Below are 26965 nucleotides of genomic sequence, written 5' to 3'. Positions count from 1 at the left end.
ATGTCGTGACAACCTAATTTTTGCTCGTCACTGCTCAAGGATGACTACTTTGCAAATAATTCTTTTCTGTCTTGACAACCTCAGTATATTATCATTGCAGTTCCCGAGGAGAGCTGCAAAGGTTGTAGATCAAGATTAGCAGTCTACGAATGCACAGGCTCCCTGACCACGATTCATTTCAAAACTGTAATAGGATAGAAGAGCTCGTGTGGTTAATACTTTGGGATTTTCTGTTGGAAAATGAAGAGCAATTCGATATAATTGCACACATGTATATTACTCAACTTACTGAAAACTCTTTCTTCTGCCAGTTAATCTACCGACAACACTTTGAAAGGTTATTTCCCTTAAAATAATAAACACAAACTTCGCCAAGGATGGTCCCAAGCCTGGCTGTGAAAGGAGGAGGGGTGGGCATGGGACTAGAAACCCCATCCCATAAAAAGCCAGAGCTACAGAAACACCAACAGAAGCTCCAAAGACCTCGTCCCTGGGACAGGAAGGATCTTTGGAAGACGTATGAAGTTGTATGGTGAAAGTGGAAGCCACAGGGCCAATCTCTCTGCCTGGGACAGAGAACTCTGGCGAACCACTGTCTGCAGCCTATGCCCCAGAAGGGGTGATGGGCTTAGTCCAAAATATACACACACGAGATTCTGCAGATGCTGGAATTCCAGAGCAACACACACAAAATGCTGAAGGAACTCAACAGGTCAGGCAGCATCTGTGGAGACGGATAAACAGTACTCCTTCCCATTCTCGCAAATTCTTATTCTGGCTTCTCCCCTCTTCCTTTCCAGAACTGGTGAAGGGTCTTCGCCCAAAATGTTGACTATTTATTCCCCTCTATAGATGCAGCCTGACCTGCTGAGTTACTCTAGCATTTTGTGTGTGTTGCTCTGCACTTCCAGCATCTGCAGAATGCCTTGTGTTTATTACTCTCCCCAGGTCTCAGCCAGCATCGCCCTGCTGTTTATGGTTTATTGTCTTTCCTTGATTCATGCTGGCTCCTTGCCATGTGCACATTCCTCATCACGAGCGAGGCTCTGTTGGTGACCCATGACCCATGTGCAGTGATCTGAGGACAGGTAAAGTGACTTCCAACCCTCATCAGGGTCCAGCAACACGGCTGAACATGCAATGAATTGCATGGAATGTAGGCTCATACCGCAAAGTTCAAAGTATATTTATTAGCCAACTACGTTTATATCACCAAATACTACCCTGAGATACATTTTCTTGTAGGCATCCCCAGTAGAACAAAGAAATATGATATTTTCAATGAAAATCTGCACAAAAGCAATAACTGCCAATCAATGCGCAAAAGGCGGCAAATTGTGCCAATACTAAAAAGACAGACAGACAGACAAATAGACTTACAAGTGGTTAATTAGTTAATACTAAGAACATGAGTTGTAGAGCCCTTGAAAGAGAGCCCATAGATTGTGGAATCAGTTCATTGATGAGGCGAGTGAAATTATCCATGCTGGTTCAGAAGCCTGATGTTTGTAGGGTTATAACTGTTCCTGAACAGTTGTGGTGTGGGACCCAGAGTTCCTGTGCCTCCTTTCCCCTTCCCTCCCTCTTACACACCACCGTACGCTGGTACTAAACTCCGCTCATTCCCAACTCCTTGTACCAATCCTATTTTATTCTCCCAAAATCACCATCGAGGTTAAAGAATGATTAAGCTTTACATGTCACGTGTACATCAAAACAATGAACAATACAGGGAAATGCATTGTTTGTGTCAACAACCAACACAGCCCGTAAGTGTCGTCACGTTTCCAGTGCCAACATAGCATGCCTTCACTAACCCTATCCCACACGTCTTTGGAATGTGGGAGGAAACTGGAATGCCCAGAGGAAATCCATGTTGTCATGGGGAGAATGCACAAACTCCTTAAGGACAGTGGCAGGAATTGAACTCTGATCTTCCAATTGCTGCCGTTATAAATCATTACACAACAGCTACACTACCGTGCCACCCTAACATTTTCTCCTCCCCTCCTTCTCCAACCGCTTCCAATCTCTCATCATTTAATGAATCCTGAAGAAGGGTGTGGGCCCAAAACATAGACTGTCTATTCACTTCCATAGATGCTGCCTATCCTGCTGAGCTCCTCCAGCATTCTGTGTGTTATTTGATAAACTCAATGTTTCTACTTTTGCTACCCACGCACATGACCCAAATGTTTCCACATTATCTTCCATCCATCATTTAATAAGCCTATATCTTTCATCTCATCCTCCTCACAGCCCCCAAGGACACCGAAACCAAGAGATCAACCCACAGATCATTTAGTTATCCACTTTTGTGATGCTTTGGCAATGTGCAAAAAGGCTCCCCTTGTTTCCTTAACAAAAGCATGACACCTTGAGATTCATTTTCTTGCAGGTGTTCACAGTAAAAAAAGTAGAATCAATGAAAAACTCCATACAATCACAGGCCAACAAACAGGCAACATGTAAACAAAAAAATAAATTAAAAATAGTAGGATACTGAGAACCTGAATTGTAATGTCTTTGAATGTCTGTAGGTTGTGAAATCCATTCAGTGTTGAGGTGTCTGAAGTTATTTATGTTGGTTCAGGAGCCTGACAGTTGAACCTGGCGGTGTGAGACCTGAGGCTTCTGTTCTTCCTGCCCAATGGCAGCAGCGAGAAGAGAACCTGATCTGGATGCTGCTTTCTTGTGACAGTGCTCCTTGGAGGTGTGCTCAATGGTGCTATATAAATGCAAGACCTCTTCAGAGGATTGTCCCCGAGACCTGCATTGTGTCTAATCCAGTTGTTGTAAAGATCCCAACCTGTAAACTGTAATCAGTGAAATGTAATTACAGAGGACCTTAAGAATGGAGATGAGGAGAAATTTCTTCAGTCTGATGGTGATGATTCTGTTAAATTCATTGTCACAGATGGCTGTGGAGGTCAAGTCATTGGGTATATTTAAAGCAGCAGATGATAGGCTCTTGATTAGTAAGGATGCCAAAGGTTATAGGGAGAAGGCAGGAGAATGGAGATGAGGGCGTGAATAAGTCAGCCATGATGGAATGGCAGATCAGACTCAATAAGCCAAATGGCCCAATTCAGCTCCTATGTATTATAGTCTAAATGACCCAGAATATCAGCTCTATTCCCCCCCTCTCTCTCTCTATCAGTACTGACTACTTGCGGTTTCAGTTTTCTGCCTTTATTTCAGATTTCCAGTGGCTGCAGCTTTTTTTTGCCATTATATTTAGCACTTGCATTTCAGATTTAATCAATAAAAACCAAAAGAAACCACCCCCGAAGGTCTACTTGGGGGAAAAAAAAGTCATCTTTTAATCTCACCAATGAGACGACACACAGGTAGTAAAAGTCACTCATGCAGAATTTACATTTATTTTGCTTTTAGAATGATCCATATGGCTTTCAACAATCCACAGATAAACCAGTGGCCAATTCTACGTGTTGTGGGGGAAGTGGCATTCAGTGGCCAAGTGAGTATTGATGAACTCTAATAATGTACATTTAAAGCACCTGTTATTATTTTTATTTATTTAGCCATACAGCACAGAACGGGCCCTTCCAAGTCAATGGACCTCACCACCCAGCAACCCCGATTTGATCCCAGCCTAATCATAGAGCAATGAACAAGGATTAATTAATGTACTAACCAGATCGTCATCGGACTGTCAGAGGAAACCCATGCATTCCATGGGGAGAACATGCAAACTCATCACAGAGGGCGCCGGATCTGAACTCCAAACTACGATGCCCCTTTACCACCAACCATAATTCAGTTCAATTCAGGCAGAAATTGACTGAAAACTGACTTTTTTTTTAAAAAAAGAATTTTTACATTACTTTAGTGAACTCTAATTATAAATTGAAAAAAGAACATGCCAGAACTAAACCAAAATTAAAAACCAAAAACTTTTCGGGACACACAAAAGATTGAAGACGCTGGAATCCGAAGCAACAAGCAATCTGCTGGAGGAACTCAGCAGGTTGAATAGTCAAGACCAATCGATCTACAATACATTGACAATCCTCTCCTCGCACAGACAGAATCTAGAATACTACAACACAGTAGAAGTCCTTAAAAGGCTCTTGCATAAGTACAGGGAGTGACTGGATTGTGTAACAACAAGGGATTGGTTTAATTAGGAGTTTTATTAGTTTGGTGTCTCATTGCCCGTTTCTTTGCTGCACCGTTCCACACTCAATGGCCACTTTATTAGACATCTCCTATACCAAATAATGTAGCCACTGAGTGCATGTTCCTCTGCTGCTGTAGCCCATCTACTTCAAGGTTCAACGTGTTGTGCCTTCAGAGATGCTCTTCTGCACACCACTGTTGTAACGTGTGGTTATCTGAGTTACTGTCACCTTCCTGTCAGCTTGAACCAGTCTGGTCATTATCCTCTGACCTCTCTCATTAACAAGGTGTTTCTGCCCAGGACTGCCGCTCACTTGACCTGTTTTTATGTTTTTCACACCATTCTCTGTAAACTCCAGAGACTGCTTGTGTGAAAATCCCAGGAAATCAGTAGCTTCTGAGATACTCAACATCATTCCATGGTCAAAGTCGCTTAGATCGCACTTCCTCCCCATTCTGACGTTTAGTCTGAGCAACAACTGAACCTCTTGACCATGTCTGCGTGCTTTTATGTATTGAATTGTTGCCTCACAATTGGCTGATTAGATATCTGCATTAACAAGCAGTGTACCTAATAAAGTGGCCACTGAGTGTATTTTAACCAACACTCTGTGAATGTTAAGGGCACAGGTTGTAGTGTCTAAGAGGTTTTGATTTGCAGAGCCTGCTGCTGGAACTCTGCCAAAGCAACAAAAAAAACTTTCACTGCCTTACGGGGAATCATGTGCAAACAATTGTTTTCTTATAAAGTGATTCCTCATGTTCTCGTAAGCTGCTTCCAACCACAGGCCTAAGAATTGGACCAGAATTAAATAATCTAAAGTTTTGACAAACTTTTTGCAGATGCAGAGTGGAGAGTATCCTGACAGCTTGCTTCTCTGCCTGGTATGGAAACAACAATGCCCAGGAATGTAAAAGTCTACAGAAAGTTGTGGATACAGCCCACAAGACCATAAGACATAGGAGCAGAATTTGTCCATTCAGTCCATTGAGTCTGCTCTGCCATTCCATCCTGACTGACTTATTATCGCTCTTAACCACATTCTCCTGCCTTCTCCCTCTAACCTTTGACACCTTGACTAATCAAGAACTTATCAACCTCCACTTTAAATATACACAATGACTTGGCCTCCACGGTCATCTGCAGCAATGAATTCCACAGATTCACCACCCTCTGGCTGAAGAAATTTCCCCTCATCTCTGTTCTAAAGGAACATCTTTCTATTCTGAGGTTGTGCCTTCTGGTCCTAAACTGCCCTTCTATAGGAATCATCCTCTCCAGCACAGATGATCTCTTAAATTATTCCCCCTCAACACAGGCAATTAAAACTAAAGGACATGGAGTAAGAAGGAAGAAATTTAGAAAGGAACAGAGGGGGATCGTTTTAACCCAGAAAGAGATGAGTCCCTGACCACAGAGCCTGAGACAGTGGTGGATGAAAATTCTCTGAAAGCATTTAAGAAGCGTCTAAACATGCCCTTGAGTCACCCAGGCATTGAAATGCTGGAAGATGGATGGATAGCCAACAGATCAGCATTGACATGTTGGGCCAAATGGCCCGTTTCCACACTATATGACTCTCCGATGATTCTTGGCATTACTACTAGTCAGCAAAGCATGCTAAGTGAATTAAACAAACGTAAAGTCTCATAAATCCACATTCTTCTGTTAAACTCCAAACAAGAAGCTTAATGATTAATACAAGTCCTTAGTCCAAGAACATGAACATTGACAATGAACACTCCTTCCTTAAGAGGTACACAATCACAAACACCTGAAATTCTGCAGATTCTGCAAAGCAACACCCACAAAACACTGGAGGAACCCAGCAGGTAAGGCAGCATCTATGGAGAGGAATCAACAGTCAGTGCTTTGGGCTGAGACCCTTCATCAGGACTGGAAAGGAAGGGGGAAGAAGCCAGAATGAGGGGTTTGGCGGAGGGGATGGAATACAAGCTGACAGGTGATAGGTGAGACAAGGTGAGGGGTGATGTGGGCAAGTGGGAGAATGGGGATGAAGTAAGAAGCTAGGAGGTTAAAGTGGGAAAGCTAAAGGACTGAAGAAGAATGAATCTGATAGGAGAGGAGAGTGGACCATGGGGAAAAAGGGAAGGAGGAGGGGCACTGGGGGTGGGGGGAGTTGATAGGCAGGTGAGAAGAGGTAAGAGAGAAGTCGGAATGGGGAATGGAATAAGAGAGAAAGGGGATGAGGGAGAATTATCGGAAGTTAGAGAGATCATTGTTTATGATATCTGATTGGAAGTTACTCAGATGCTATATCAGGTGTTGATTATGTTGTGGTTTTTCAAAGGTGTAGATGTCCTCCTAATCCACCTTCACTCCTGTGGGCTAGATGTCTCGCTCGTGAATGATTACCCTGCAAAGCCACCTGCTTTGACCTGAAATGTCAAAATAATATCTTAATAACATGTCTCTGTCTCTCCTCTCTCTCTCTCTCCCCCTCTCCCTCCCCCCCCCCACTGAATGTTTTCATAATTTTCTTTTATTAAAACTCCTGGAAGTTATGTTTGGAGCAATCAGATTAAACCATGAATGGTCTTTCTTGAAATAATTTCAACTATAATTAAGCAAAAGAAAGTATGAACTTTCACAATGGAAAGTGTCAGAACCAACATTCAACTGGAATTTATGCATCACTAGTATTGTTTACCACTGAAAGGACTCCACAGAGTGGATGTGGAGGAGGTGTTTCCTATAGTGGGGGAGTTTAGGACCAGAGGGGACAGCTTCAGAATAGAGGGATGTCCCTTGAGAACAGAGATAAGGAAGAACTTCTTTAGCCAGAGAGGGGTGACTCAATGGAATTCATTGCCACAGACAGCTGTGAAGGCCAAGTCAAGGTTTATTTAAAGCAGAGGTTGATAGGTTTTGATTAGTAAGGGTTTTAAAGGTTACGGGGAGAAGTCAAGAGAATGGGATTGAGAAGGATAATAAATCAGCCATAATGGGCCAAAATGGCCTAATTCTGCTCCTATATCTTATGGTCTTAAACATCATTTTGTAGCATAGAATTAGAGACAAATCAGTGATGTGACGGTTAGGATATTAAGAGATCATGGAGACACAAAAGACTACAGATACTCATTAACGATAATGCATCTGCATATAGAGAGGTGCTGAAATTGTCCGATTAGTACAGGAACCACAACCTCAGTCAAGCCCCACAAGTTGTAAATCATGAAGTAGTGGAAAGTGTGTCCAGTTTCAAGTTTTTGGGGATGAACATCCCCAAGGATCTCCCTTGGTCCATCAACACAACCTCGATAGTAGGGAAGTCACACAGCGACTATACTACCTGAGGCGCTCAAGGAGAGCTAATCTGCCCCAAAAACTTTTATCGGTGTGTGACAGAGAGCATACTGACATATGAAATGACAGTGTGGGACTCCAGCTGCAGCCAGGCTGATCACAAAGCTCTCCAACGGGTGAGTAGAATGGCTTAGCACATCATCAGGGCTCAACGACCGGACCTGGAGACAACTTACAACTCTCGATGCGTATGGCACTCTTGTAACATCATTAAAGATTAATCCCATCTCAGACACGAAGTGTTCAACCTCCCATATTCAATCTTCAATATTCAATCATCAGTAAGGGATACAGGAACATCTTAGCGAAGACGGTAAGACTGAAAAACTGTTTCTTCCCGAGGGCTGTTGTGCAGCTGAATAATGCGACACCGTGGCTTGCCAACGGCCTTTGAGTGTTACGGTCCATCGAAGTCACTTGTTGCATGTAAATATGGGAATTTATTTTAATTAAGCCATGCCGCATGTATTGTAAAATCTGTTTTGCTCAGACTGGAGTAGCACAGCAATCTCGTTGTCTTGAGAAAAGTTCTATTCCAGAGGTTCTTAACCTGCAGTCCACGGGCTCCTCGGTGGTAACTGGATAGATTCTAGGGTGTCCATGAACTTGAGTGGGAAAAAATCTACATCTTTATTTTCACTAACCCCTAACTGAAATTTAGCATTTCCTTCGATGATCAACGGAGGCGACAAACCACAGTAATATTAGCAGTACTTGTGACTTTGTCACCAATAGAAATTTCAGATATTTTCATATCACATTACAGTTGTTACAAATACCTCAAAATATTATTTATGGTACATTCATCACTACTTGTTACTTAATGCATTAAAGAAGCACATTACATCACAAATTTGATTTTTTAAATATTTTGATAATTGTATTTTAATATAATTTGTTTCTTTTGTATTCCTACGTATTTCATTTTTATGTATTGAAATACATTATTCTGCAAAGGGGTTCACGAGCTTCACCAAACCGCTAAGGGGGTCCATGGTATAAAAAAGGTTATGAACCACTATTCTGTTCTAATTTATACTGGAATCTGGAGTGACGATCTGCTGGAGGAATTCAACAGGTCAAGCAGTATCTGTGGCAGGAAGGAATTTTTGACCTTTCAGGCAAAACCCCGCATCAGGACTTCGAAAATGGACCATATATATTCAACAAGGACGAGGCCTGTTATCCCCCAGATCAACCTCCAGGTGAGTTTCGAGATCACAAATTGGCACCCCAACCCCAGATATATGAGTCAGCGAGTCCAGGGTTCCAGACCTGGAGTTCAGGGCAAGTCCTGGGGTCGATACTGACGATCGAAGATCGAAGCCTGGAAATCGAGACCCGATGGCCGAAACCCAGGATCCGAGAGTCCACTGAGGAAATCAGAGTGCAATGTCCGTGGGTCCACTGGAGGCTGAGTGTGAGAGGGTGGGAGGGAGAAAAGGGGCTGTTGTTACTTCATTGCTGTGGGTCTGTTGTTGTTGCTTGATGTACTGGAGCCAGGAGAAATACAGCCATGGTTGCCACCACTACCACATATACATGTCCCACCTGCAATAGAGCTTGTGGGTCCAGGATAGGACCGTATGGCCATCAAAGATCTCACTGTTAAAGGAGTGGACGTCGCCATTGGATTTCGATGGACAACCGAAGAAGACTGGGGCACCTTGAGGCCAAGCTATGTAAGCACCAGAACATGTAGTGACACTTGCAGGCTGCCCCCAGCCTATCCTTGAGCTGTGTTGGTTGTTAACACAAACGACACATTTGCAACAGGGAGGATTTTCCAGCAGCCAACCATTTTAATTCCACTCTCCATTCTCATTCCAACATGGCAGTCCATGGCCTCCTTTACCGCCATGATGAGGCCACTCTCAAGTTTCAGGTGCAACACCTCATACTCTACTTGAGTATACTCAAATCTGACGGCATAAACATCGATTTCTCCAAATTCCAGTAATTTCTCCCCCCTCCCCTTTCTCGTTTTCTCCGTTTCCCATTCTGGCTCCCTTCTCACTCCTTCTCTGCTCCTCACCTCTCTACTACTTCCTCTGGTGCCCCTGCTCTGTCCCTTTCTCCCATGGTCCACTCTCCTCTCCTGCCAGATTCCTCCTCCTTCACCCCTTTACCCTTTCCACCCATCACCTCCCAGCTTCTTACTTCATCCCCCACCCTACTTACCCACCTTCCCCCCTCACCTGGTCTCACCTATCACCTGCTGACGTACTCCTCCCCCTTTCTTCCCAGCCCTGACGAAGGGTCTTGGCCCCAAACATTGACTGTTTACTCCCCTCCATAGATGCTGCCTGACCTGCTGATTTCCTCAAGCACAATGAGTGCATTTCACATCTCCTTTCGCTGTATGCTTCAATGTACAAGTGATAAATAAATGAATTTGAGTTATATACTGGTGTGGGTTTTTGCAACGTGCATTTTGGCAAGGAGTTACAGCTGTAGGCTAACGTGTCATTCTGCTGTTGTATCTATTCCTCGCTGAGGTTCCTAACATCAATAGCCTGTCAGTGCAAATCCCACGAGCATGCAGTGGCAGAGAGAAGAAGCTGCAGTGATGGGCTTCAGAGGTGAGAGATGGGAGATTTTTATTTATTCAATTATTCATGGGCTGCAGCCAGCTTTCATTGCAGACGAGATGGCAGATTCCCTTCCCCGACGGACATGAGCGAACCAGTTGGGATTTTATTGTATCATGCCAGCTTCATTGGCTTTTTATTCCAGGCTAGCTTTCAGTAATGCAGAACACTGTAAGTCCGACTCACTGGGTCATTGGTGAGGCCGACCGTGGGGGATCTCTGCAAACCAGGCCTCATTCATGCTGTTGTGGCCGCTGGAACTGGCTGCGTGCCACTGAATTCTAAACTGAGTTGAGGGGTTGGCCCTTCCTGTCGTGCTGCCTCCAGTGTTTGCTGGATTGTGTATGTCTGCAGCTGCACTGGGTGATAGGAGGAACTACTGCAGGCGCCAAGACAACATCCATGCACCATCAATCTATAGGCCATGACAATCAGGGACTTCTTGAATCGCTGCATGACAATCAGGCATAAAATTGAACTTGAATTTAAACTCCCCTGCTGCCACAGTGGAATTCTAACTAAATCCAGGCCTCGAGGCCAGTCTGTCAATTTAACCACATACAGAAGAGATTCTGCAGATGTAGAAATCCAGAGCAACACACACACACACACACACACACACACACACACACACAGAGTGCTGGAGGAGCTCAGCAGGTCAGGCAGCATCTATGGAGGGGATTAAAAAGCCAACATTTTGCCCTTTATCAAGCCTGAAAAGGAAGGGGGAAGAAGCCAGAATAAGGAGGAGCGGGGTGAGTGGAGGGGAAGGAATACAAGCTGGCAGGTGATAGGTGAGACAGGTGGGGGGGGGGGGAAGGATAGCAGGTGGGAGAATGGAGATGAAGTAAGAAGCTGGGAGGTGATAGGTGGAAAAGGTAAAGGACTGAAGGAGGAATCTGATAGGAGAGCGGAATGGATCATGGGAGAAAGGGAAGGAGGAAGGGCACCAGAGGGAGGTGATGGGATTTGAGATGAAGAGAATGGGTAAGAGGGATGCCAGAATAAGTAATGGAAAAAGAGAAAGGGGAGCAGGAAGAAATTACTGGAAGTTAGAAAAGTCATTGTTCTTGGCATCAAATTGGAGATTCTCATATGAAATATTAGGTGTTGCCCCTCCACCCTGAGAGTGGCCTCATCATGGCAGTAGAGGGGGCCATGAGCCGACATGTCAGAAAGGGAATGGGGTTTGGAATTAAGATAGTCCGCCAGTGAAGCTCTGGTGGAGGAAGAGATATCCAACCATAAGCTGGACAGATGGCAGACAACGAAAGCCTTCCAAACCCAACACTTCTGGGGCACCTAGAGATCACGCTCCACTCTTCAACAGCAGACCTCCATTCATTTACTATTGTCATTAAAATGGTGGGTGGTTTCTGTTCTTTTTTTGGTTCCAGACAGGGAAAGCCCACGGTGTTCTACAAACCACAGCAGAAATACAGATGAAGAGCAAATAAAAACTAAAAACTGCGTGAGTGGAACAAAGTGCAGAACAATTAAAACTGAATGAGCAGGCTATTCTCCTCAGTCAGTTAGCTTGAGAGTTTTGTCACATGCACCATTGAGATGGGGTGGAGATACGTCTCCACCAAAGGTGGTGCAAGGCACCCCTTCCCACTGCCAGCCTGCAGGTCGCCCTTGGGTAAGGTGTAGCACCTGCTTAGCCCCCCATCTGGGTGATGTGAAGCCATAGGAGCAGGTGGTGGGCAGTCGTATAAGCAGCTGGTACATATCACAAGCCCTGGTTATGCGACCACTGACGCCAGGCAGACAATCTCCAAAGAGTATTGATAATGGCTGGGGTCACCCATCTTGTAAAGACACTGCCCAGAAGGCGGCAATGGCAATCTGCTTCTGCAGAAAAATTTGCCAAGAACAATCATGGTCATGGAAAGACCGTGATCACCCACATCATACAACACAGCGAATAATGAGGATGTCATACAGCACAGCACATAATGATGATGACTACTGAAGATGTTCGAGACTTTGCACATCACCCCTTGTAAATCTTCTGGTTGTCTGCTAATGGTGAAATATGTAATATCAAGGATCACCTTCATTCACCATATACACTTATACGTATTAGGAATTTGCTTTGGTGTTTTCTTTGTGTAACACAACATGGAATAGGTCCTGTCAGCTCTTCGAATGCACTGCCCAGCAAGCCTCGATTTAGCACCAGCCTAATCGCAGAACAATTTATAATGACAAATCTTTACAGTCTTTGGACTGTAGAGGGAAACGAGCAACCAGAGAAAACCAACGCATTCCTTGGGAAGGACGTACAGACTCCTTACTGATGCCATCAAAATTGAGCTCTGAACTCTGACTTCCTTAGCTGTAATAGCGTCGCGCTAACTGCGACACTACCACGTTAACGTGACGTGCAACAAAAAACATCATTCAAAAAGGTTAAAAAATTATATATATATTAAGTTAGAGGTTTAAATATGGATATGGAATAAAATGGGCAAAAGGCATCATCTGTCATTGAGGACCCCCATCATATGCCCTCTTCTCATTGGTACCAGCAAGGTGGTGGTGTACAAGAACACTCAACGTTTCAGGGACAGCTTCTTCCCCTCTGTCATCAGATGTCTGAATGGACAGTGAACCCACGTACACCACTTCATTTTACTTGCTCTCTTTTTGAAATACTTTATTTACATTTCTTATTGTAATTTAGAGTAACCTTTGTCTTGCACTGTCCTGCTGCCACAAAATAGCTAATTTCACAACACATGTCAGTGATAATAAACCTGATTCTGATGTACAGAGCAGAAACAGTGCAATCAGGTACTAAGTTGACAGACCTAACCTAAGTGCTTTCTGATGGACTGTTGGATGGGGACAGTACATGGCCTGTGTACCCGATCTCATCTACTGGTCACTTTGCCTGACCTGGGCTTCAGTCCAGGGGCTTGCCAACCTCCATTAGATGTTGAAAGCTCTTTCAATGCACCTTTCTGAAGGACGAACTTAAACGCAGCCAGTGCGTCAGTGAAAGGTGTGCAGGCTAAGCCTCGCCTGGCCCAGCCCCAATGCAGCTGCCTGGGACTTCACAAGTGAGAACACCTCTCATCATAATAAAAACCATTAGTCAGTACCTGAGCAACTTAGCTCATACCTCTTCAGTGTTCTCGTGTAAAGCCTCAGGAAAGAACCAGCCACCTTATTCCAGTAACAGATGGCAATGAGAGAGGAGGTGGGGAGGGTGGCAGTGAGGGGGGGGGGGGGTGGGCAAGAGGGGGTGAGATCCCTCAACTAATGAAAGACAACACACCATATGCCTTCTTACTTTCCCCAAGCAGTAAGGCTGATCAACACCTCCACCCACTAACCCACCCCTCCACACCCCCAACCACCACTACTTTATCATTTCCTGGCAGTCACCTTATGTATAGACACTCCTGTGCCTAGCGTCACTTTATGGACATACAATCAACATATATAAACTATCTTATGTATTTATATTTATTGCGCTTTTTTATTACTATTGTGTTCTTTATCTTATTATGTATTTTTCTATGCTGCATTGGATCCAGAGTAACAGTTATTTTGTTCTCCATTACACTTGTGTACTGGAAATGACATTAAACAATCTGCATCTTGAACCAGGGATTTACAGAGTTACAACATGACATCAGTACTCTTGAATTCAATCCCAAGACTTAACGAAGGCCAACACACCTTATGCCCTCTTAACAACCCTGTCAACTTCTGTGGCAACTTTGATGGACGTGTGAACAATGTTCCTCCACATTGCTAAGAATCTATATTCTGCCTTTAAATTCAACCTTCCATTATACTCCCATCAATATCCAAAAAATTCTCCCAATCCCGGTCAGAAATCTACTCAGGAACTAAGTCTGCACGAGCATTCCAAAAACTCCTCACTCTGGCTGAAGGAATCCCTCCTCCATCTCTGCTCGGAGGGGCTGAGCCCCTCGCTCACGACTTCTTGGTGATTCCTGACACCAGTCAGCAGCTGGGACAAACCACGGCTATTCAGAGCCTGACAACAGATTGCATGGCTGTACTCCCACACAGATGGCAGAACTCAGCATGCTGTAAGACAACTATAAAATAGGGCTTAAGATAAAAAAAAAGAACTTAAAATTATATTAAAGGGAATTCATGTCCAATATGAATTCAGGATTTCCTTGGGTTTTAAACATAATTAGTATTGAACCTCATAGCCTACCAACTAATCTCCAACATTCCAGTCCTCCTGTGGTACAGAGCTGCACATGTGTGGGGATTAGACTCAATTGAGATCTGCAACACTTACTGTGATCTCTGAATCAGAGAAATGGAAAACAGGCCAAGATTGATGACTGTAATGTAACAGAAAAAGAAATTTTATGAAACCCAAACTATTTCCATGTTTTGACCACAAAGAAAATACCCCACTCCCAAACAACCCCCGCCCCCGCTGTCCAGCCAGCTGTTGGTGACACACTCTGAGATGTTAAGACCACAAGGGTTCTACCGAATGTGAAACAGACGAAGCCATTGCTACGCAGCCAACTTTCTCATGATGCACAACGCTCTGCTTGAGGCTTTCCACCAGGCATCTGAGTCACAGAAACAGGCCCTTCACCCCACTGAGTCCGTGGCGACCTGATCCCTTTTCATACTCATGTTCCTACCACTCCAAAAACCATATCACACACTGCATACCAATTCCTCCGCGTAACTTTGATGCAAGTGATTTCCTAATACCCTGAGGAGTGCTCCAATCAAAGATCAAAGCAAATTAATTTTCAAAGTCCGTACATGTATATGATTCATTTTGTTGCAGGCTTTCACAGTAGAACAAAGAAATCCAATAGAAACGTTGAAGAACCACACACAGAGACGGACAATCAACTAACGTGCAAAAGACAAACTGTGCAAATACAAAAATAATAAAATTAACTAATAGGGAGAGAGGGGCGAGTAGAGAGGTGGGTAGCTACAGAAGTGGATAGGTACAGAGGCATGTAGAGAGGGTTAGAGAGATAGGTGGGGAGAGGGGGGAGAGAGAGAGAGGGGGGAGGGAGAGGGAGGGGGGAGAGGGAGAGGGAGGGGGGGAGAGGGAGAGGGAGGGGGGGAGAGGGAGAGGGAGGGGGGGAGAGGGAGAGGGAGGGGGGGAGAGGGAGAGGGAGGGGGGGGAGAGGGAGAGGGAGGGGGGAGAGGGAGAGGGAGGGGGAGAGGGGGGAGGGGGAGAGGGAGAGAGGGGGAGAGGGAGAGAGGGAGAGAGGGAGAGAGGGAGAGAGGGAGAGAGGGAGAGAGGGAGAGAGGGAGAGAGGGAGAGAGGGAGAGAGGGAGAGAGGGAGAGAGGGAGAGAGGGAGAGAGGGAGAGAGGGAGAGAGGGAGAGAGGGAGAGAGGGAGAGAGGGAGAGAGGGAGAGAGGGAGGGGGAGGGAGGGAGGGAGGGGGAGGGGGAGGGGGAGAGGGAGAGGGAGAGGGAGAGGGAGAGGGAGAGGGAGAGGGAGAGGGAGAGGGAGAGGGAGAGGGAGAGGGAGAGGGAGAGAGAGAGATTGATAGAACATGAGTTATAGAGTCCTTAAAAGTGAGCCCCATAGGCTGAGGAACCAGTTCAGTGTTGAAGAGAGTGGAGTTATCCACACTGGTTCAGGAGCTGATGGTTGTAGGGTAATAACCGTCCCTGAACCTGGTGGTGTGGGACCCAAGTCTTCTGAACCCCCTGCCCAAAGGCTGCAGTGAGAAGTCTGCAAGGCCTTGGATGGTCATTTTATTCTCCTTTACACTTGTGTACTGATGAATGACAAGGAACAATTTTGAATCTTGAAGGTCAGAGTGTGGGAAGTGATCACATAGAGTTCAAGGTCACTGCTGAGGCAGTAGCTGGCTCTTTGCAGAGCATCTGGGTTGTATATTGACTGATCCCAAGGCAGGATGCAGGCATGTGGCTGCTTTGCCTTTTGGTTGCCCCTGTACCTCCTGCTCAACAGCAGTAGCAAGAAGAGAGCGACCAATAAAATTCTTGCAATCAAGGCATTACCTTTGGATTTTTACTAACAAATCAGTTGCAGTCTTACTTCGAGTAGTGCATTCAGTTCTGGTCACCTCATTATAGGAAGGATGTTGAAGCTTTAGAGAAGGTGCAGAAGAGATTTACTAGGATGTTACCTGGAATAGAGAGCATGTCTTATGAGAATAGGCTGAGTGAGCGAGGGATTTTCTCTTTGGAATGAAAGAGGTGACTTGATAGAAGTGTACAAGATAATGAGAGGCACAGATAGAGTGGATAGCTAGAGTGTTTTTCCCAGAGCAGAAATGGCTTATACAAGAGGATATAACTTTAAGTTGTTTGGAAGAAAGTATAGGGAGATATCAAAGGTAGTGTTTTTTTTAAATACAGAGAGTGGTAGGTGCATGGAACATATTCCTAGGAGTGGAGATAGAGACATTAGGGAGATTGAAGACTCTTAGATCGGCACATGGATGAAAGAAAGATGAAGGACTATCTAGGAGGAAAGGGTTAGATTGGTCTTAGAGTAGGTGAAAAAGTAGGTTTGGGCCCACACATTACATGCCAAAGGGCCTGTACTGTGCTGTAATTTTCTATGCTCTATATACATTACCTGCTCTCTGATTATTTGGAATCTCAGTGATTCAACATTGGGCATTCAGGTGATGTTTGCCTTACTCCCTTTCAGCTTATAGGGCGGCTCTTGTTCCTGAACTGCGGCAACTCACCAAGACCCCTCAGACAGCACCATCCAAACCTATGATCCCTAAGGGCAGAAAAGGCATGAGGAACAGCACCAATTGGAATTTGCCTTCCAAGCCACACACCACCCTGGCTTGGAAATACATCGCCATTCCTTCACCACTGTGTCAAAACTCCTAGAAGTCCCCCCGCCCCTAACAGCATTGTAGGTGTATCCATACCCACCTCCGCTACCATATTGCAGCATGGTAGCACAACTGTTAGCATAACTCTTTACAGCACCAGCAATTGGTGCTCAATTTCTGCCGCTATCCAAATGGAGTTTGTATGTTCTCCCTGTGACCTCGTGGGTTTCCTCCGGGTGCTCTGGCTTCCCCCCATGGTCCAAAGAGGTAAGGGTTAGGGTTAGTAAGTTGCAGCCATGCAACAGAATTGACGAACGGTCTCAGCCCAAAATGTCGACTGTACTTTTTTTTTCTCCACAGATGCTGCCTGGCCTGCCGAGTTCTTCCAGCATTTTGTGTGTTTTGCATGAAATACATCATTTGCCTCAACGGCCACAGTCCGAGGACATGCTGGAGGCAAGTGTTTCCGTGCTACAGGTGACAACATAGCATTAACCTTCACCTGTACATTGTTGGAACGTGGGTGGAAACTGGAGTGCCAGAAGGAAACTCACAAAGTCAAGGGGAAAACATACAAACTCCTTAAAAACAGCAGCAGAAATTGAACCCCAATCACTGATACTGTAAAGGGTTACACTCTAACAGTTATGCTACCATGCTGCAGTATGGCAGCCGAGCTGGGTATGGGTACAGTGCTGCTGGGGTGGGGTGGGGGGGTTTGGGAGTTCCAGGAATTTTGACATAGTGGAGAAGGAACTGCAATGTATTTCCAAGAAGACAAATACCCACTGGTGCCTTTTCACAGTCACGAGGAGAGCATACAAACGCCTACAGACAGCGGCGAGAGCTAAACCCCAATCTTACAGCCAACGATGTAAAACATTAGACTAACCACTATGCTACCATGCCGGTCGACCACAAAGTAACTAATTAACCAGTGGAGCAGACTGTCAAAGGGTAGAGTGGCCTAATTTATGGGTCCATGTGTCCCATTTCAAAAGTGTCTTCAAATTCGCTCAACATTGAAAATTCAATTAAAAAAAATTGTTAAAAAAATTCGCGCAACATCCCTGTCACGTTTGCATCTACAGTTGCGACACTAAGCCGTGACAAGGAAGCTGACTGCGGTCCTCTCTCCTGGTCATTGAAATTTAATGAATCCAGTTCTTTTTCCTGTCGCCCTTAAAGACAACAAAGTGGGCAGCACGCAGGCACACAAGTTAATTCATTAAAACCTTTTATCCCTCCCAACTTGTAAGCTTACTTATCTCCATCCGCTCTTTGTTAGGGAGCTCTACAGCCTGGCCATTTGTCATTTTAATACAGCATTATTGCTGGGATATAAGTAGCCATTTCCTTTCAGCATTGCCTCTTAATCCTCATTAGGTCAGCTCCAGCTCCCAGAAACGCTGGCGCAAATCCAGCATCCACTTTGTAGTCGGACACATTCAAACAATCCACATTCCCCTGTGAATTTCGAAAGCCTGGGCTGCGAACAGAAGCAGGTCCAAATGCAATTTTCTTTCCCCTTTCAAACAATTAAATGCGTGCACGGCCATTTGGCATTTTGGATTCAGCTCTGAAGCACCTTTCGTGTTGAGCAAGGTGAGAGACACCAAACACGCCCAGTGGGGGAGTCTAGGACCAGAGGGCGCAGCTTCAGAATAGAGGGACAGCCCTTTAGAACAGAAATAAGGAGGAATTTCTTTGGCCAGAGGGTGGTGAATCTGTGGAGTTCATTGCCACAAGCAGTTGTGAAGGCCAAGACTTTGAGTATGTTTAAACCAGAGGTTGATAGGCTCTTGATTAGTCAGGGTGTCAAAATTTACAGGGAAAAGGCAAGAGAATGGGGTTGAGGGGGAAAAGAAATCCATGATGGAACAGCGGAGCAGACTTGATGGGCTGAATGGCCTAATACTATATCTAATGGTCTTATATTGCTACCCCCAACATGTCTGTAGGTCACCCCAAACAACATTAGATAGATCAGCTCTGGCTAGGTTTCAAATGTAGGATGTTCTGCAGATCACTCATTCTAAATACATTTACTCAGCCAGCTTTGAAACTTGTTGAATACTGTCTCTCAGATACATGACATGACTGGACATCTTGCCTTTATGTTATTTTAGCACTTCAGTCTGTTTTGCTTCATTATTGGAAGGAAGAACTTGCCTCACCCAAAGAAAAAGCTTATATGATAGTAGCACTGTGAAAGAATATTCAAGTTGAGTACAATGTTCTCCTTAGGGGCTGTTTATTGGTGGGTCCACAGGTGTCTGTGGAGGCCAACAGACCTCACAATCCTGCCCCCTTTGCCTTTTGCTGATCGACAGTGGACTTAATCTGGGACGTTAGAGTACATTCCCTTAATGGAGAACACTTGTTTAACATTGGGAGGCTAATGCAAGGGCAGCCAACACATGGTCCTTGACAGATTGGGAGTTGGGGTTCAGTGGCGTAGACGACAAGATGACAATGGGCTGCGGCAGTCTTCCTATCATTGTGATGCCTCATCATCTCCCTCCAGTTCCACCATTGCCGTCTTGGTTGAATCGCTCTTGACCTGGTGACCTTGCTGCCACAGGCAACCCCACCCTGAGCTAAACTCCAGACAGCCTTGTTCTCAGCATCTCAGGAACTCACTATCCTCTCCACCATGACAGGGTGAGAAGGCTTTTATGAACAACTTGAAGAGACAGTTAAATCAAGAAAATGTTTTGAGATTTCTAGATGTGCCAATATTATACACCAAGCAAGAGGGTTCACAGTGCTGGACTACAAGAGATGATTTATGGGAGAAGGGGCTCAGAGACAAAACTCTGGGCTAGGGTTGGGGGGGGGGGGGGTGTTGGCCTTGATGGTTGACAACGAGGCACTTGGGATCAGCAGGGTAAGTGCACGACAGGCAGGAGAGCGAGGCCGCAAACGGACACGGTGTTGTAAAGTGGAAACATTCAGGAATAAACCAGCTTAAGCCTAAACTGAATGAGTGGCAAGATGGCACCAGGGAACAACATGACCAATGGTGACACCCGGCAGACAGCTCACAAAGCTACTCTTTTGCTTCTTCTTTCAAACATGACTCTATTACTGAGCTGCGTCCAACTGGAACCGGAGAGTCACATTTTGATGGTGTGTTTTTGGGCCGATTGTGTGATCTGGCAATTTGCTGTCTTCGAGGGAGTTCTGTAAGGTTGGCAGTGGAGTGTGCGGCCCAGAGGCCAGGGAGCCCGGAAACGGGGCATGGGCCACAATCGACTCCATTGCTCCTCTGAGGCGTTGAGCAGGGTTGAAGTCGACGAAGATGAGAGCAGAGGATGGGCAGGTGGTCAGTGCCTTCTGCCTGCATTTGACTGGCCCTCCTCGCCATCTTGCTATCTGCTGTCGGGGGAAAGTGCAGGTGACTTGGGTTCCATGCTGCAGGGATTGATCGGCAAGCCTGCGGAGTCCTTCTCGGGAACTCTGAGGCTCATGGTGCATGTACTTCTCGATTCTGGTTACACTTTTTCTGCTGTTTTTCAGCGGTTTGGCTGGGTGCTTTGGTGAAGAATGGCTCTGCAGTCTGCCGTGGGCTAGCAGCGCGGTGCTGAACTGAACTAAACCGAATAACACTGGACTCCAGGTTTGATGTTTGAAATTCTATGTGTTGCTTGCTTGCTTCTGTCGTTTGCACAATTTGTTCTTTATTCCTGCACTGTGCGTTTGATGTTTACTTGAACAGGTTCCATGGTGTTTCTTTGTTCCATGGCGTTCTGCAGGAAGACCAGCCTCAGAGTTGTATTCTGTATACATACTTTGATAATAAGTGTACTTTGAACCCTTTGAAACACTGAAACATCCATCCAGGTGAAGGAAGAGAGTTGTAGCTTTGTCCAAAAAGAATACTGCTGCCATTTCTGACTCAGGGGTTTTCCTTCTGGCACACAACCTGTGCGAAAGCAGAGGATCGTCACGACTGCGGCACCAGAAGCAACAAGTGAGCACAGAGACGCTTCTTCCAAGTTGCAGAAGGGAGGAGATAAATAAAGGAGAAAGAGATCAATAAGAGACCGGCAGACAGATAAAAGAGATAGAAGAAAAAAAAGAGAGGGGGCAAAGAGGGATTGCAGAGAGACAAAGAGACCCAGAGACAGAATGGGTAGTCAGGCTGACCAATCCAGAATCTAATCAAGCCTAGGCACCCCTGGGGACCTTTTCTTCTCTTGTTCATTTACACCCAAGGGAATGTGTGTGTCGAGCAGAGTCCCAAGCGCAAGGGAGATTTTTGCTTGTAAAGTCCCATATTTTTGATCTACGTGGATGGACTGTCAACTCTCTCTGAAACGTGGCTAAAATCGTTTTTAGGTCTGGAAATTCCTTCTGTAAAGCTGTGATCTCAACAGACTTCCCAATACAAGTTTCTTTTTCACAAAAAGGAAAGTGAGTAAATATTTGATCAAGTAAAAAAATTTTAAAGGTATTCTTGGAAGCTGTGGGGGAGGTGCAGAGGGACGGAGGGACCAAGAAAAATGCATTTTACCACATTATTACATAAAATGGCTATAGTTGAGGTCATCAGAGTCAGAATCAGGTTTATACCATTAAATTTGTTGTTATGTGGCAACAGTATAGTGCAGAACATAATTAAAAAACTATAAATTGCATTATTATTATATATAAATGGTGAAAAAGAGAGAAAAAGAAAAAAATAATAATGTGGTAGTGTTCCTGTGTTCATTGTCTGACCGCAGAAGGGAAGAAGCCGTTCCTGTATTATTGAGTGTGTGTCGTCAGTCTCCTTTACTTCCTCATTTATTTACTGAGGTGTAGTGTGGAATTGGCCTTTCCGGCCCTTTGAACCACGCCGCCCAGCAATTTCCCGATTTAATACTAGCCTAATCACAGGACAATTTACAATGACCAATTAAAACTTACCAACCAGTACATCTTTGGACTGTGGGGGGAAACCAGAGCACCCAGACGGAACTCACACAGTCACATGGAGGACACACAATGTCCTCATAGACAATGGCAGGAATTGAACCGGGGTCGCCTGTACTGTAAAATGTTGTGCTAATCACTATGCTACTGTGCCACCTTTGATGTCAGCAGTGAGAAGGCATTTCCTCAGTGATGGGTGCCGCCCTGGTACTGAATGCGGGGAACACGAGAGCTGGCTGAGTTTACAACTCTGCAGCTCTTTCCGATTCTATGCAGTGGCCCCTCCATACCAGACACACATGCAACGGTCGGAATGCTCTCCTTGGAAAGAATGGAACAAACCCTCGGAGGGCTACTGGGTCCGAGCGGTTGCCCTCACTGATGCTCTCAGAGATGTTATTGAAATACTAAGATTTATAGAATGGACTGTTGTTCAAACTAACTGTAGTTCATATTGACCTCTTTCACTTCTATGTTTTCTCGTGTTCTCACCCATTCTCTCTTGTTGTGGATTGGCAGGCTGAGAGTTTGGGGTTTGACGCCAAAAATAAAGGCCAGTAACATCATGAAGGACCCACCCACCCTGCTCACGGTCTGTTTGTCCCACTCCCATCAGGGAGGGGGCTACGTTGCATCCATGTAGCACACCAGACACAAAAACCGTTATCTTCCCCAAGCTGTCAAGCAAATCAACACCTCCACCCATTAACCTACCCCACCACACCCCCACAGTCCTATCAATTCAAGATTCAGGATTGTCTCAGGATTTCAGGCCGAGACTCTTCATCAGGACAGGAAAAGAAGGAAATGAAGACAGAATAAAAAGGTGGGGAGAGGGGCAGGAGTTTAAGCCAGCAGGTGATTGGTGAGACCAGCTGAGGGAGAAAGGTAGATAGGTGCGGGAGTGAACGATTAAGTAAGAAACTGGGAGGTGATAGGTGGAAAAGATAAAGGGCTGAAGAAGGAATCTCATAGGAGAGAAGAGTGGACCAATCTCATAGGAGAGAAGAGTGGACCATGTGTAATGCCCTGGATAATATTTCTACTGCCTAGCAGTTTTCTGTGAAAGCAGTGGGTCCTGCTGGTGGAATGTTTTGGTTTCAGCTAAAGATAAGGAGCCACGTTGTTCAACTTGGGAAAGTTGTGTCAGCCAATCACGGCGGTGGGATCAGGAGAAAGTTCTAGAGAAAGAGAGATTTGTGATGGGTCCGTGGTCTTTTGGCAGGAGGTGCCAAGAGGAAAGGATCTGGGAGAAAGCCTGGAGGGTTCAATCTGAAGGGGAGACCCTAGTGCAATGAGTGCTTGACAAAATGAATGAGTCAATGAAGGAAAATTCTGCCTGAGACTGGTGATGAGGATTCAGCACTGTAAGTAAAGCAGTCACCCATCCACTACAGACAGGACACGAGCTCCATCGCTTATGTGCACATTTAGACTGGTTTAAATATAATGGGCCCTTTTATTTTTTCTTTTCTTTTCCCTATTAACTGTTTGATAAAGCTGCAATTGGGAAACATACATTCTTGAAAATTTGATACGCTGTATGATCTGTTAATTTCCTGCCGGTCGATAATTGCGTATGGGCAGTTTTTACACAGCATTTGCTCAAATCGAGGCTCTTTTAGTCAGAATTCCCAATGTTCCTGTTTGGTTGAACTCTGAATGATACCGACCCTGGATGTACATTGCTCATGAAAAGTGGCCTTCTCCCTGCTGAGTCACATGACTGTTAGCAGAGCTAGCGAACGAGCCAAGTTTGTATACGAGCCCGGTGAGATGGTTACACATAGACGAAAAGGAAGGAGAAGGGTCTACAGAGGGAGGTGACACAGGCAGGTGAGGAGAAGAGAAGGGACAAGAGGGGAGCTAGACTAGGGAATGGAAAAAGGAAGGAGGAGAGGAGGTAGAAGTTACTAGATGTCAGAGAAATCGATGTTTACTGGAAATAGAAGCAGAAGTAAGTGACTTGACCTGGCGAGCCTTCTCCAATGTTCAGTAAGATCATGTCTTCCCCCTCATCTCTTTGTACAGAAAGAGGGCTATGAACTTTGCTTTATGTAGAGATACAGCTCTGCAACAGGCCCTTCCGGCCATTGAACCTGCATCCATGCGAGCAATTAACCTACTAACCCAAAAGTTAGGAACCCAAAATTCAACTCAGGGAATCTTCAGCTGCTTCATCAATGACCTTCCTTCTGTCATAAAGTCAGAAGTGGGGACATTCGCAGATAACTGTACAATGTTCTGCATCATTTGTGACTCCCCAGAGAGTGAAGCAGTTCATATCGAATTGCAGCAGGACCTGGACGATATGCAGGCTTGGGCTGACAAGTGGACAGTATCAGTCAAGCCATGCAAGTGCCAGGCAATGACCATCTCCAACAAGAGAGGCTGCAACCCTCATCCTCTGACATTCAGTGGCATCACCATCACTGAAACCCCTACCATCAACACCCTGGGGGTGACCATTGACAGGAAACTGAACTGGTCTAGCCATATAAACACAATGACTACCAGAGCAGGTCAAAGGCTAGGAATCTTGCGGCGTGCAACTCACCTCCTGACTCCCCAAAGCCTGTCCACCATCTATAAAGCTCAGGTCAGGAGTGCAATGAAATATTCGCCCCTCACCTGGATGAGTGCAGCTCCATCAACATTCAAGAAGCTCAACACTATCCAGTACAAGGCAGCCCACTTGACTGGTACCCCTTCCACAAGCATCCAGTCCCTTCACCATCGACGAACAGTTGCAGCAGCGTGTACTATCTACAAGATGCACTGCAACAACACACCAAAGTTCCTAAGGCAGCACCTCCCAGACCCATGACCGCTACCATCTAGAAGGACGAGAACAGCAGATATCTGGGAACACCACCACTTGGAAATCCCCCTCCAATTTACTCACCATCCTGACTTGCAAACATATTGCTGTTCCTTCATTGTCGCTGGGTCAAAATCATGGAAATCCACCGCACCCCCCCCCCCCCCCAACAGCACTGTGTGTGTACCTACACCTTAGGAACTGCAGCGGTTCAAGACGGCAGCTCATCACTACCTTCTCAAGGGCAACTAGGGTTGGGCAATAAATGCTGACTTAGCTGGCGATGCCCACCAAGTGTGGGAGGATTAATGGTGCCTAACGACAACTCCTTTGCTTGTATCTTTGTAAACTGCTCTATTTCCATCTTTAATATCTCTATTTTTCCCTTTCAGGGTTCTTTTGAAGACCCTGACCTGGACTTACTCGCTGACTACGGTTCTTTGCAGGAATGGGCCCGCTCTCGGGGTTCCATGACTGGCCATTATTCAGCACGCCAAGGGCTCAGCCTAAGAGCTCAGCTCACCTTTGGAGGGCCGAGATCTCGTGGCTCTGGAGACGGGCGGATCGGAGGTCGGTGTCCAGGCAGATCGGTGTGTCATAGCAGATAGAAGATCTAAGCCTGTGCACCCAGAGACCTGAGTTCTTTGGGCACAGAGTTCGGAAAAAGCGACGCAACAGACTTTTAACATCGTAAATCAGTGAGTTGTTTATGTCTCCCCTCTCGCTGTGAAATGGAGACATCTCTTTCTCCCCTATTAGGATGTTGAATACCGGGTGAACGAGTGGTCTTTGGGGTAACTGTGTCTTTGCTGTTGCTTAGCTCACGCTTGAGTGCTCAGTGGCGGGTGCCGATGATTTTATTTTGCCGGTGGGGGGAGGGGTATTGATGCTTGCTGCTGCTTATGCGCGGGAGGGAGGGGAACTGGGGGGGACTTTGGGGTTCTAACATTTAACTCTCATTCATTCTTTGAGGGCACTCCTCTGTTCTTGTGGATGGTTGTGAAGAAAAACCATTTCAAGATGTATATTGTATACATTTCTCTGACATTAAATGTACCTTTGAAACCTTTGAAACATCCCATAAATGAATAAATTTAAAAAAATAAACCATCAAGCTCTTGAATATAAGGGGATAACCAAACTCACTTCCCCCATCATTGAAATGTTCCCTCAACCAATGATTTCACTTTAAGGACTCTTAATCTTCTTATCTCATGTTCTCTTTATTTATTATTATTTGTTTCTATTTGCACAGTTTGTTGCCTTCTGCTCTCTGGTTGATCTTTCATTGATCCTGTTATAGCTACTAATCTAAAACAACACACACAAAATGCTGGAGGAACTCAGCAGGCCAGGCAGCGTCTATGGAGAAGAGTAAACAGTTGACGTTTTGGGCCAAGACCCTTCATCAGGAGTGGGACCATCAAAACCAATCTATTCTATAGATTTGCTGAGTATGCTGACAAGAAAATGAATCTCAGGGTTGTATATGGTGACATATATGTAATTTGATAATAACATTTATTTGAACTTTGAAAATCCTTGGAATGTGGGAGGGAGCCAGAGCACTCGGAGGAAACCCACGAGGTCACAGGTGGAACATACAAACTCCTTAAAGGCAGTGGTGGGAATTGAACCCAGGATGCTGGTGCAGTAAGAGCTTCATGCTAATCATTCCACTACTGCACCACCCTTTGGAATTCTGTGTCCCCAGCAAGGACTGTGGATTCATCAGGTACGGTTCTGGCTTTGAACACCTGGGCAATGAAGTGTCGGGAGGATAGGGTAAGGTGTGGAGTTGGAGCAGAGGAAAATGCGAGATTGTACAGATCAAAAGGGAGGTATCGTTAAGGGCCAAAGCTATTTGTGAGGTGATCATCAGAAACTCAAGATGTCTTCACGTTAGGTTGAGTCCAAACATTCTATAAACAATCACTCACTCCTGGTTCTACATTTTAGGTTTCTGTGGACCTCCAAAGAGAAAAGAAATACTGACAAGAGCAGCACTTTATTTCTTTCAATCTTGTCCCTTCTTGTCATTAAATTACCGGAAAACATGATCCCTTTCACATTAATAACTTAACCCTTTATCATAGTTATAGAGTCATAGAGCACAGAAACAGGCCCTTTGGCCCATTCAGTCAGTGCCGAAATATTATTCTGCTTAGTCCCATTGCCTCACACCTGGACCATAGCCCACCATACCCTTCCCGTTCATGCACCTACCTAAAATTCTCTAAACGTTGAAATCGAACCCATCCACCACTTCTGCTGGCAGTTCATTCTGCACTCTCAGCACCCTCTGAGTGAAGAAGTTCTCCCTCCGGTTTCCCTTAAATATTTCACTTTT

At 45.3% G+C, this 26965-nt stretch overlaps 1 protein-coding gene across 18 annotated transcripts in view; it reads right to left on the bottom strand.

Moving 5' to 3' along the window:
- samd11 (sterile alpha motif domain containing 11) overlaps positions 1-26965 on the bottom strand; it is a 337921-nt gene that overhangs the window by 182377 nt on the left and 128579 nt on the right. The gene's annotated exons all lie outside the window — the stretch shown is intronic.

The sequence above is a fragment of the Hemitrygon akajei genome, chromosome 29 (genome assembly GCF_048418815.1).
Source record: "Hemitrygon akajei chromosome 29, sHemAka1.3, whole genome shotgun sequence".
NCBI lineage: Eukaryota > Metazoa > Chordata > Chondrichthyes > Myliobatiformes > Dasyatidae > Hemitrygon > Hemitrygon akajei.
The sequence above is the reverse complement of the archived record's forward strand: the minus strand, read 5'-3'. Positions and strand labels throughout refer to the sequence as shown.